Source organism: Cyanistes caeruleus, chromosome 3 (genome assembly GCF_971803275.1).
Source record: "Cyanistes caeruleus chromosome 3, bCyaCae1.hap1.1, whole genome shotgun sequence".
Taxonomy (NCBI): Eukaryota; Metazoa; Chordata; class Aves; order Passeriformes; family Paridae; genus Cyanistes; species Cyanistes caeruleus.
The window spans coordinates 93,414,440-93,426,946 of NC_141703.1; the positions used below are offsets into that span (position 1 = coordinate 93,414,440).

A 12,507-nucleotide genomic window follows, 5' to 3' on the forward strand; every position below is an offset into this window, starting at 1 on the left:
CTTGGCATGGCCCAATGCGGCTTTCAGGCACCAAGAAGCATGGACAGAGCTCAGACTTTGGGCATATCCTGGAGGCACCCAGAGAGAACAGCTAGGCCATACTCCAGCTACTGCAGGCCACAGCCCCGTTACATGTGAAAATGCCTTTGGGTATCCTCCAGTGCCAAAGAGACAAGACAGCAACTTCCCTCCCACACACCTCATCCTTCTTGGTATTCACTCTTCTCATCTGAGAAGAGTCTCAAAATTTCCCCCACCAACCAGCACATAGCATCGTACATGAGCGACTGACTTGGAGACCCATCTGAGTTGCTCAAGTTTATTTATCCACGTAAGGCAGCCACCAAAGCACCCTTCATTATGCCACAGCCATCATGGGAAGTCACCACCGATGATGGCTGTAAAAGTGTCCTGGGTCTGTCCATACCAGAACATGCAGTGTTGGCACCACTGCTGATGTACAAGTTAAGGTCTCACTCATTACACTCACTGGGAAAAGACTTTGAGGTAGTTCAGGCTTAAAAACACCTCACACCCTAAGGTTTACTGCAGATGGAAAGCCTTTCACTGATGTAGAAGAGACATTTTGGGGTAGGACTTACTGTCTGGTTCCTCAGTGTTGGAAGCCTTCAGAGAAAAGCTGACTCATTCCCCCTATCTGGATGGGCTTGGCAGCAGGATGGAAAAATGTTGGACAGAAAGGAGCTGCTCCCTGGAGCCCGAGCTGAGGGAAGGGATAGGCAAAGACGTTCCCAACCAGACCTCCCTGCAGCTCTGCATAGCACAGAGCCCCTGGCCAGAAGAGCAAAGCTGAAGACGCAGAACTGTGCATGAGACCCTTCGTGAGCTAGGACCACCCAGGCACATCGATGCAATGACTGAACTGGCTGCCCCCAGGTCTGTGAAAAGATGAAGAGTAATAGGTGGGGAGAAAAGGAGGGGAGCTCAAAAAATTTGGCCACAGCACTGGGCAGATTGAACAGTACTGAGCAGAGAATGAGGAGAGAAGGTGTGTTGCAACAAGTGTGTGTATGGTACCTCCCCAAACCTCCAGGCAAGAGTACGAGCTCTAAATAGGGACATGTGGCCATTTCTTTCACAGCTGAGTGAAGTACAAAAAAGTAAATGGCCAGCATAAAAATAATGAGGAAAATGAATGAAAACATCAATTCCAAAAGAACTATTAGGATCCAGGGCCAGATTTTGAAACTCTCAGCTTCCACAATTGAAGCCAGATTTTCAAAAGCATTCAGTTCTTGACATGCTGAGCTCTCCTGAATAGGCAACCAACTTATTTCGATGCTTAAATTGGAGCTGACCTCTTTTGAAAATGCTGCCCTTAAGCAGCCTGCAATCGTGCAAAGCAAGGAACTTTATTAATCAGGCAGCTTTCGATCTGCCTCATGTCCCTGCCAGCAGGACCAGAGTGGACTGCAGTGGGAGAGGAGGCAGAGGTGGAGAGTAGAGCAGACCCCAGGCACTCCAGCTGGCTTCTTAGAGGTGGTGGTCCCAGGCAGGGGCTGCACTGGGGGCTGCAGGGCTGCTGCATGACAGGGTCCTGCTCTGCTGCCTCCCCTCCCCAAGGCAGGTACCTTGTCAGGTGCCCCTGGCTGCCAACACTTCTGCAGCCACCACCAACACTAGCCTTGACAGCTCCTGCTTAATTGCTATCTAGGAAAAGAAAGAGTTAAAGTAATTTAAAGAGCTTCAAGTAGGAGCAAAAACAAATAAACAAAAAATATATATTTGTTTATTTATTTTAAATTCTTTCCTGCCAGGTTAAAATAACAATTTCCTGTCGGTGGAGCTCTAAGTCCCTTTCAGACAGCCTAGTAAATCAAAAGAGGGGCCATTAAGAGAAGAAAATTAACGAGAGCTTAATCAGTTAAGGAGGGGTGGTGGGAGTGTAAAATCTGTCGGCTCAGCTTCCCAGCACACACCTAATGCCAGCGAGGCCCCTGCCTGCAGCCCCAGCTGTGCTGTGGTGATGGAGGGCACTGCAAAGGCAGCGGAGCAAGAAAGGAAAACCAGAGGTGAAGATATAAAAGGCAAGAAAGGCCCGCGCCTGCGCGGGGGGGTGACAAAGCTCGAAAGGAAAAAGGGATTTGAATTAAGCACAGGCCGCAGGAGAGGTGTTTGCTGATTAGAAACTGAAGGTTTTACTGAGGAAATGCAGCTCACAGCCCCAAGCCCCCTCCTGCTTAACAAGGGCCAGCCAAGCAGCCCTTGTTAGTGCCACACTGCCTGTAATTTACAAGGCTCCCAAATAGGAACCAGCCTGTGCCCCAGCTCTGGGACAGCATCCCGGCACCACACATCCCGGCTCCACCAGCAGGCGCGGGAACGTGCAGACAGAAAGGGAGCTGGGCAAAGTCACCGATGCACATGGCAGCACTCCAGGGTTGTGTCAAGCAGATGGACCTTGGGAACTTCTTCCTGCAAGGGATGAACAGTGGGAAGGGGTAGGGACTGCTCTGCATACAGCGGGAAAGGCTGCAGCAACTTCAGTCCAGCGACCAGCTGGGGACACCCTGGGTGACTCTGGAGAATTCACTGCAGCTGCTCTCTGTTTCCAGCGGGTCAAGTAGGGACAGTGATACCCCCAGCTCTCTGTTTCATACATTGAGACCTCAGCTCTTCAGAAAAAGCAATGTCTTACACAGTAGTATGGGCCAATTTTACTTGTAATCATTAGTTTTTAATACAAGACAGTACTTTCTCCCCCACAAAGCAAAAACCACTGAAAAAGAAAATGTGAAAGAGAAAAGAGCAACAGTACCCCTTTATTTCACAAATTGAGGAATCTGAGGGCTAGAAGAGGAAGCCAACCTGGCTCTTGGTAATCCAGTAAAGCAGTGGCAGGCAGGGCTGGAAGTCAAAAGCTCTCTGACTGGAACCTCCATCCCATGAAGCAAGCTGTTCTTAGATCCCAAATATTTTCCATCCCCTCTGAAAAATCCCACTGTGTATACAACTATATAATCCTCTAGCCACAAAAATACTGTCCAGGGTGACATACCTCAGCAGATCAGCTTCAAAGTCCCTGCATGATTCCTAGGTATAGATAGCAATCTGGGCATCCCTGACTGCTTCTCTCCCCAGCCCATCAAACAGTAACATCCCACAGGGCAAAATTAACCTCTACCCAACGTCCCCATTTCGAAGTATTCATTTCACACTGTTAAAGTTATGCTCATTTTCTCTGAAAGGATTTGGGAAAAGGACAGGTTGGTGCAGGACAGAAGCTCCCTCTCTCACAGCACAGCATGGGGATGGGTGTGCAGGTGCCATAGGGAGTGGCAGGATCCCAAATGGGAAGTGGCTGGTATCAGGAGAGGACAGAAAGGCAGAACCCAATTTTACACCACCATGTCTGAAGTCAAGGAGGCAGCACAGTGGAAACAGGGATAAAAGCTTCCCTGATTTTCCCCTCTGTAGCACTTAGAGCTGCTGATTTCAGAGTGCATTAGCTCTTTTACCATAACCCTTGACTAACTGTATGAAGGGCTCCCCTCCTCCCTTTTTTAAAGTGATTAGGCAAGAAAGACTCTCTTAGTGGCTGCTTGTGAGCTCAGAGAGTCCATCAAAAAGCCACAACAGAGAAAGCCTGGGATAAATTCATGCTCATAGTCAGAAGGAAAATATCCAGAATAAAACCTGGCACGGCACAACCAACATCAGTGAGTTTCCCTCAAAACTGCAACTGGCCCTAAAAAAGAATTACAATTTTAATGTCAAGCAAGTCCTGAGCAACAGACACCTCTTTAAAAAGATAAATTAAAATTGCAGGTAAAACATCTCTTTTCCTTGAACAGAATTGCTCATGCAAAGCAAACTAGCAACAAACCAAACCAGCAACATCTTTGTAACATTTTTGTCTTCCTCAAGATGAAGCTACTTCCCTGAGCAGTTTCTTTCCACAACAGCTCGAAGCACCCCCAGGGAGAGGACTGGGCATGCTGGCTTTGAATTAGCAACAGGATGCAAAGCCTTCTCATAGCCTGACTTTTGCTCACATCCCTGAGGACCCAATGCCTGCAGTTCTGGCACCTCTCCATCCAACAGCTCCTCTGAACTGAGTGCCACTTTCCAGCTGGCATTAATCAGGCTGACTTTGCTGAGACCCAGCAAACCCCCTCATGTTGGCATTTTGTCAGCCAGCAAGTGTGGGGCTGCTTGAAGAACGAAATGCCACTCTCATACCTGCTGTGGGCTCCCCAGTGTCACTGTGGTGGTGGCACCACAGCCAGCGTGGCTCACCTTGGGCACTGCCTGTGGCACGGTGGTCCCACGGTGGTTGGACCTGCCAGCCAGGGACACCTCTAGTGCAGGTGGGCCACGGATGCAAGGATGGCCTTGCCTCACAGGATACACGTCTTTTTTTCCACAGTTACCAGGAGAGGAGCCTTGTGCTAAAACAGAGTATACACACTGGCTTTTGCTGCCCCTTGGTGTGCCCTGAAAGCAGCTCCAGTCCTTGAAAAGACAAGGCTAAAGCATAAGAAAAAAAGAAAACTCACGTCCTTTCTTCAATATCATGCTCCCCCCATGCCCTAGACACTTAATTTCCCTCCTCCCCCCCCCCCCCCCACCACCCCGGGCTTCCCCCTCCATTCTGAGTAAATTCAATTTGACAACCCTGCTAATTGGATAAACGCTGCTCCCTACGCTCCTTTAAGGCTGCCCGCTTTTCTCTCCTTGTTTTTGGAGGGCGATTGTGGCTGTTCTTTAACATGAATTCCATCTGCTTTATTTCTCCTCTGCCCATTCAAGACCCCTCCTGAATATGTATGAGGGGCTGCGCCCCCCCACCCCCTTTCTCCTCCATCCCACCTCCCTCCCTCATCACCCCCCACCCCTCTCCCTGCCCTCTCCCATTGCCCGGGACAATAACCCCCCAAATGCCCCCTTCTCCCACCCGGGCCCTTTTTGCTTTAGATAAACACAGGCAGTGTCAAGTGTGAGGAGGGGGGGGAAGGATGGGGTTCAACTGCCAGTCAAGCCTCGGGCCCTCAATGAAGCCCGGAGGCCTACCCTAATCTGCTGCATGCTTGCCATATGGGAGCTGTGTTGCCCTGGGAAACACTAACAGGCAGAACGGAGCTTAATAGAGTCCATATTCATTGTAATGCAGTGAAATGGCTCGAGGGACTATTGCCCCTTGGGTCTGTTTTCATTCTTCTGTTCCCCCTTTCTTTTCTCTCTCTCTCTTTTTTTTTTTTTTTTTTAATAAATTTTTTTCCTCCCCTCCTTCTCCCCCTCCCTTTTTTTTTTTCCCCTGTTTTTTTTTTTTTTTTTCTTCTTTTTTTTTTTCTTTCTTCCTTTCAAAAGGACGAAGTCCCTGGAGAGCTCTAATCTGGAGAGGCTGGGGGCTCCCCGAAGGGCTGGCCAGCCGACGGGGCAGGAGCGGGAAGGGGGAAGGGAGAGGGTGGAGGTGTTTAGGGAGGCGAAGGAGAGGTGGAGGGCAAGAGGAAAGTAGTAACTAATAAGCATGCAGCCGGCCAGCTGTCAAGATGCTGACAATACTGCTCCGGGCGCACAGAGCCCGACAGGCAGCGCTGGCACGGAGCTGGTGCAGGGTCCTCCCGGGAAGAGCCTGCCTCCCCTAAGAGCCTCCCCGAACGCGGCACAAGCGGCAAAAGAAAAAAAAGAAAAGAAAAAAAAAAAAAAAAAGGAAAAAAGGAGAAGGGCGCAGATGGAGCGTGCTGCACAGCCTCTTCAGAAACAAAGTGCACCTAGGAAACAGATGTTGTTGCTGCAACAAGCCTGGGACTGCTGGCTGCTCTCTGGCTCCTTCTCCCAAGTGCGTGCAGAGAGAAAGTGGCACTGGAGCAGCTGCCAGGGCTGCCCCCGTGGCTGGGACATGCTGCCTCTCCCATTAAAACCTTTCAGTCCAGCTTCACTCCCAAACTGGGAGAGCTGCCACAGTTTTAGACCAACTTTTCCTCTGCACTCTCCATCTTTTTCATTCTTGATCCACCTGTTGACTCTCCTGCCTAGCAGTTAAGGTCCCAGTTTCGAGAGCTGAGGAATCCTGAAAGGGGTGTACATCTGCAGCACTTTACGGAAGGGTGCATTCAGGTCCTGCATTCAGGGGCTTGATCTTCAAATGTTAGAGAACCAGCAGAATTGCTGCTATCAAGGTCATGCAAGATCAAGGCCCCACAGAGGTGCAGCTCAACCTACTCTCTTGCCAAGGCAAGAAAAAAAGGGTCAGGATCCCCTTGAAAACCACGCCAGTGTAGTCACACACTTGTGATGAGTTATCTGCTCTGGAGTGTTTTCAGTGCTCCTCAAAGTTGCTACAAACTCAGCTGATGGTGCAGCAACAAACTCTTGCTTTTTTGAGGCTTTGCTATGAGACAACGCTGAATCTTCACGGTAAGAAATGTTTCAGAGGCAGCAGGAAAGCAGGTCACTCACTGATACCAGTATGATGTGAAAACACACCTTCAGTCTTAGGAGCAAGGGATTTAGTGCACTGTATTACTAGGCTGAAGCATTCTATCTCTTGCCATATGAAAACAACACTCGCTTTATCATTCCCATCACAACTAAAGCCGGAGATCAGTGTCAATGCAATCAGAACTGCAGGCAGACGCCATACAAAACACAGAGGAAGAACAATCCCATGTGGTCTAGACTTCACACTAGTGTGTAGAAGAGTTAGTTACTTTAGCACGCTTGATACAAACATTAACAAAACTTATCTGTCTATACCTTTTTGCTCTTTGGGCAAAGAGGAAAAGCATGTAACAGAGAGCTGGGAAGAAGTGAGAGTGTACAAGTGAGCAAGAAAAGCCCAGGGAACTGACTGCTGGCGACTGATGCAGTGGGACCCATAGGATGGGTGGTGAGTGCCAGCTGATGCAGCTGGCTCTGGTCTGGCATGCTGAATCCTACATCAACATGAGCCAGGCCTCAGGTTGTTCCCTCCCTGTCAGCAGCTGCAGTGGAGGAGGGCGCAGGGAGCGATGGGCAGTTCCCACCAGGAGCTGTCATCACACAGGCACAGATGTGCCTGTGGGTAGTTTACATTACTCAAGGAACTGCTTTTGTTTTTCCCTTCTCATCCTTTGCAAACAAAAAAACCCCAAACCTTGAAATCTGATGTTGAGAGTCTAATTGGCCTGTTGGGTTAGGGAGAGGTCAGGGAGAAGGCAGGCCTGGCAGATGCAGGGAAAGTGATGCCAGGCAAGAGCCCTCAGAGATACTAAGGGGAAGTGTGGAATAAAGGCGAGAGAAAAGAAAAAGCAGGAAAAATAAATTTAGGTGAGAGGGTCAAGAAAGAAGAAATAGAGGAGTTGGGATTTTGGCAGATTTCCTTTTGTTGCATTTGTCCCCACTGCTCCAGAACAGTGCTACAGCCCACCTGCCACATGTGTATCCACGCTCAAGTCCTTGTCCCATTTTCCTCTGAGCAGTGGCTGTCACCTCACAGCATCACCTCTCAAGCAATTCTCTCTCCCCAGCTGACACTCTTCCACTTAATTTAAATGTGGCCCACTCAGAACAGCAGGAAAACCATTCCTGCTGTCCCCCAGGAACTCCTTGCTGCTGTAAGACACAAAAGCTTAATCAACAGATACACTCCCACAGTATGCCCTGCTCACCGTGAAACAGCGTTTTTCCACAGGGATTCCAAACAGGATGTTCTTCTCCAAAGCTGTTTTCTCTCTGCATTGCTTCCCCAGCAGCTCTTGGGGAACACACACAGCCAACTCTTGCTCCCTGACTACAGGACATCAAGATGTTGACCAGAACAACCATTTTGTTACTAATGTGGCAGCAATGCTAAAAAACCCCAAATCCTAGGCTACCCAATATCACCCTATGGCCTCTCTACAGCCAGAGCAGTGGTCAAGAATGGGAAGGAAGACCACAAATCATGGCAAAGGTGTGACATGGAGCTGCCCTGAAAAGACCCATCTCCATTTTATTGTTTCTGTCACGTGATGGTGTCAAGCTTGCAACAGGACAGACAATAAATATCCCAGCATCCATTCAGGCTGGTAGCCGCCAGCTGAAACACTCCTCTCTCTGTATAATATAAACCAAAGCACAGAGGAGTGGTGGACAAACCCCACCAGTCAGCATCTGCATGGAGCACAGCAGGAGTGCTCGGGGAGCAAGCACATTTCAGTGCTTGTCAGCTACAGCCACCTGCAAACTGAGACTCGGAAGCTCTTGTTCACAGAGTAGATCACAAGCCAGAGACAGCACCTATGGATGCTTTGTAAGAGCAGCCCACATCTTCATATGCTTAAACATGAGCCTATCTTTAAGCACCAAACTAAAAAAAAAAAAAAAAAAAAAAAAAAATCCAAATGATCTTTGTCTAGGAACAATAGAAAAATCTTGTCCATGTCCAATTAGAAACAGCAATAGAGTGAAACAAATACACAGATAAAAAAACCAAACCACAAACCAGAAAAGTCTGCAGAAACTGCCAGTGACACTATTAAGCCTTCCTTGGGGGAAGCTGCTATGGGGAGATTTTCCTGTTGGCAGAGCAAAGACTTGGGAAGCTTTCCTAGGCTCTGAACCTTCTTCCAGGGTGTACTTGAAGAGCAAGGGTGCCTACAACTGTTGCAGCAAAACTGACCAAGCTTAAACATCCTGAGCCAGTGGCACAGGAGAAATACCTGATAAAACAACAACAGAGGACTTGATTCTACTGCCACCAAAATCAGCCTGATCTTTGCCATGACTTCAATGGGAGCAGGCCCAGAAACTGCATTAACAAGCACAAGGCTAGTTTAACACAGTTGACATCAAAATCCAGAAGAGCACACAAAAGAGACAGGACAAAGTACTTGCCAGTAACGTCAATACAAAGTTTAATCCCCAGATGGCTGGCTTTTAGAGACATCCCCATCACCACCATAAAGAGAAACTGCCTTCTAGTTTGCACTCCTTTCAGCAATGACTTGTTGCTGGGATGCAAAAGAGCACAAGCCCATTTTTCTTGTCCTTTGAAGATGGCATTTAAAAGCTGCGGAATTTTTTCTTTCTTTCATGAATTTGGGAATAAATGGGAGGTTTTACTCTCCATAGCTGTCATTAAACTGCTTTTCACTAACAATACTAATTTTTGTTATGGGAGCAGGTCAAAAGACTCTAGAACTCTCTGCTTGGACAAATTTCCCCTGGAAGACATGTCACTACTCCAGAAAACACAAGAGGAAGCTCATGGCTAGCAAAACAAAGGGACAGAAATGACTGTCCATAGAAAACGCTCTGGCTTGTGCCAAATGCCTAAGGTGGGGTGCGGGGATTTGCACCAAGTGCCAGAATCCAGATGGGCTGAGCCAGAGCCCTGCTTTGTACCATGATCAGCAGCTGCCACACTGTTTCAAAATCCCACAGGGCCCACCTCGAGGTGAAAAATCACAGGGGACACACTCAAGTGGGGTCTCAGGACGAGCGACAGATTTCCCCTCTTCCCAGAGATGAAGAGCAGAGCGTTGTATTGATTAGGCTTTTTTTAAGGTTTTGTTTGCATGTGATTTTCCCCATTTATCATCATAACAATAAGCGCGCCTTTCCAAAAATGATGGTCCCGTTGAGGACAGTGAGCCAAACGTGGCAGGAGATGAAGCAAGACCTCAGGTCGCCCTGCACAGACAGATGGGGCAGGGCTGGCATATGGTTTCTCTCTGTGACAAGGGGATGCTCCGTAACAAAAGGATGGCAAAATGCTGCAGCCTCAGAGCCTGGGAAGGGAGGGAGGCTCACCTGCCTGTGCCCCAGCCAGCTCCTAGGACACACTGGCAAATGCTACAGCCACGCTCATCAAGCAGCAGCGCCCGTGATGGCTGGGCACAGCACAGACCTCCACTGGCTCCCCCACTTGTCGCTGCTGCCCATTCACACTCGAGCCCACGCTAAAACCACGAGCTCAGAGCCGAAGGCCCCTCCCCAGGCCTTTCACACAACAAGCATCAGCAGCAATTCCAGCTGTAAAGTTTGCTTTCCTTGACGCACGGTTTACTTTCTCCATTCCCCCGCATCCCACCCCTGCCACTTACCCCTCACTCCAAAAGGGCTCTCTCAAACAGGCTTAAGCTTTAAACAAATAAGGGCTTGGCAAGCAGCAGCCTGCTCCCGTTTCCCTCCCCACCAGCCCTGATCTCCCCCCGCCGCCTCCACCTCTGAGCCGCGGTGCAAGCGGAGCTGGCGAGCGCCGCGCAGGCATAGAAAACAAACACGTGGAGCAGAGCCAGCTGTGAAGTTGGATTTGGCATACACTGTTTGCAGAGTGAATAAAAGCACATGGGAGAAGAGGGAATGGGAGAAGGGGGACAGAGTGGGGAGCTGGGGGTGCCCTGGCCTCAAAGGGAGAGTGTGACTCCGTTGCAAAGCCCTGGCACATGCCCGCTGGAGGGTCCTGTGCCCTGCGTGGAAGTGGAGGGGGGCACAGTCCTACAGCCACATTTCCTGTGATATTTGGCATCACACTTCCCCACCCCTTTCCTAGCGAGCTGGACTGTTTTTGCATGTGCTTGCCCTCCCTCCCAGGCAAAAATTAGTGTGTTCTGATGTAAGATGTGAAAAATAAATGCACTTTTACCTTCCTGGGCATGCAATTCTCCCCCTTTCTTTCTTTCTTAGGGTTTCTGTTTCCCATGCACATTATGCTCCAGGGCCCCACAGCACAGGAAACCCTGACCCAACTGCCCCATCACCTCGGCTGAGATGACATATGTTGAAGGTCCACATTTACACTAATCCCCCTCCCAACTGTCCCTTTCTTGGAAGGGTTTCAGACAAAATATCTCTCCTCTTAAACCCGAGCTCCCAGGAGATGTTAGCTCGGGTATTATTTATTATTCTGCCCTCATCAGTCTGGTCTAGCCATGGGAATGGCACTGGAAGGCTTTAGGAATAGATCACCTATGGCCTTACATCAACACTGGATCCATGCAGGTTTTCCTCCCTCTCCCAGGCATCTCCAAGCAAAATGAAAGAGAAACATATGCACTCTGCCTGGTTTGGGGCAGAATCCAGCGATTTGACATGGTTTGCTTGTGGTTTCCACCCAAAACCATGAACCAGCCCAGGTTTGCTTGGAAGGTCCTCAGCTGTGTTTGGAGGCTGTAAGAAAGGCAGCAGTGTCCTACCTGGTCTGGTCTTGGACCTTGTCCAAAACAGGTCAGCAGCTGGTTGGATTAACAGCCCAGCCTGACCACCCAGACACCTGCAGTCATGTTTTCACAAGTGTCATTAGCACCCCTGAAACACAGTAAGAACTTTACCTTCTCCAGGCCAGTGGTGAACACTTGCCCCTCAGCATCGCTCCAAACCACCAAACTGACAACAGGAGACAGTATTTGGATAGTTTTCTTCCTGAGAACTACATTATGGACCCCTGATCACAGCCAAGGAAGGTAACTTACCTTAGAGAAATATTGCAATTGCTTTTTTGTTCTTGGGTGGAATTTATTGAGACACCAAAAAAGCCATGGATCACTGCAAATAAAGCATTGCTCAAAACCAAACATCCCACTCAGATTTCTTTCCCTTTTGGAGGCAAATCAGCAAGATAGAGAGGGATAGAAAGTCATGGTCTTGGAGGTTATGACACTGCATTTCTGGATTCACCTCCTCTATTAGACAAAATATACCCCTACCCTGTGTCTCAATTTTCCACGCTGCAAAAAAAAAGGAACAGCAAACTCCAGCAGGTACAAGCAATAACGAGATGAATGTGAGTCAGATAATTTCAGATTCTCATATGAAAGGTGCTAGACAGGTATGTAGTGTTATTATCTGTACTGCTTCCTGGTAGCCCCAGGATTTTTGGATTAGTGAAATACAGATGTCAGCATCTTGGGGATACTGCCTCAGTAACTGAACCAAGCAGGGAGGGGCATGCTGATTGCAACAAGGGGAAAATATGAATTTGCACCACACACAAAATATTGTGGTTAAGGGAGACAGAGAGATACCACTGACAACAGAGAGCAGGATAATTCATTGGGGTTTGTCAGACTAAACTTTCTGTAATCAGAGACTGCAGGGAAAGTGTTTGTAAAGCAAACATTTAAACATCCAGCTGCCAAGAACTAAGTAAACAGAGGAGAAGTAGCAGATCCAATGTGGCACCATTTGCAAATACCCCACAATCAGCAGTCACAGGCCAACTGAGCCCATCAGCAGGCACTAGCAAAGCCAAGGGGATGAACTCCTGCAGGAAGACCCACCACCAGGATGGACAAACAATGGGCAATTCACACCTTCAGAATGTTTTCATCCACAACAGGATTTGCAGAACTGGACAGGTGTGACTACAGCAGTTTGTGTGGGTTCAGTGGACACCTTCCTGCACCACACACATGCAACCACCTGGGTCCAGGCTGAAAGTCCTCCAAGATAGCGAGCAAAACCCAACAGCTCTGGTACCATGCATTTTAGTCCCACTTTACCTAAAAGCCTGCAGTGGTATTTATTGTGCTTATGAGGAGCCAGAGACCAGGGCCAAAGATCTGAGGGCAAGCCAGCTGA

The 12,507-nt window shown here is 48.8% G+C and overlaps 1 protein-coding gene across 15 annotated transcripts in view; it reads right to left on the bottom strand.

The window, feature by feature from the left end:
• BOC (BOC cell adhesion associated, oncogene regulated) overlaps positions 1-12,507 on the bottom strand; it is a 54,269-nt gene that overhangs the window by 24,379 nt on the left and 17,383 nt on the right. Inside the window, exons 1-2 of one of the 15 annotated variants that reach the window (XM_086882964.1) lie at positions 4,919-4,962; positions 4,261-4,412 (exon numbers count right to left, since the gene is read on the bottom strand). The exons of 10 other annotated variants lie outside the window; for them this stretch is intronic. The gene's annotated coding sequence lies outside the window, so the exon portion shown is untranslated. Of the gene's footprint in view, positions 1-4,260; positions 4,609-4,638; positions 4,793-4,918; positions 4,963-12,507 lie in introns of those variants that run through there. 4 more of the 15 variants (XM_086882962.1, XM_086882963.1, XM_086882965.1 and 1 more) reach the window with 4 other exon arrangements.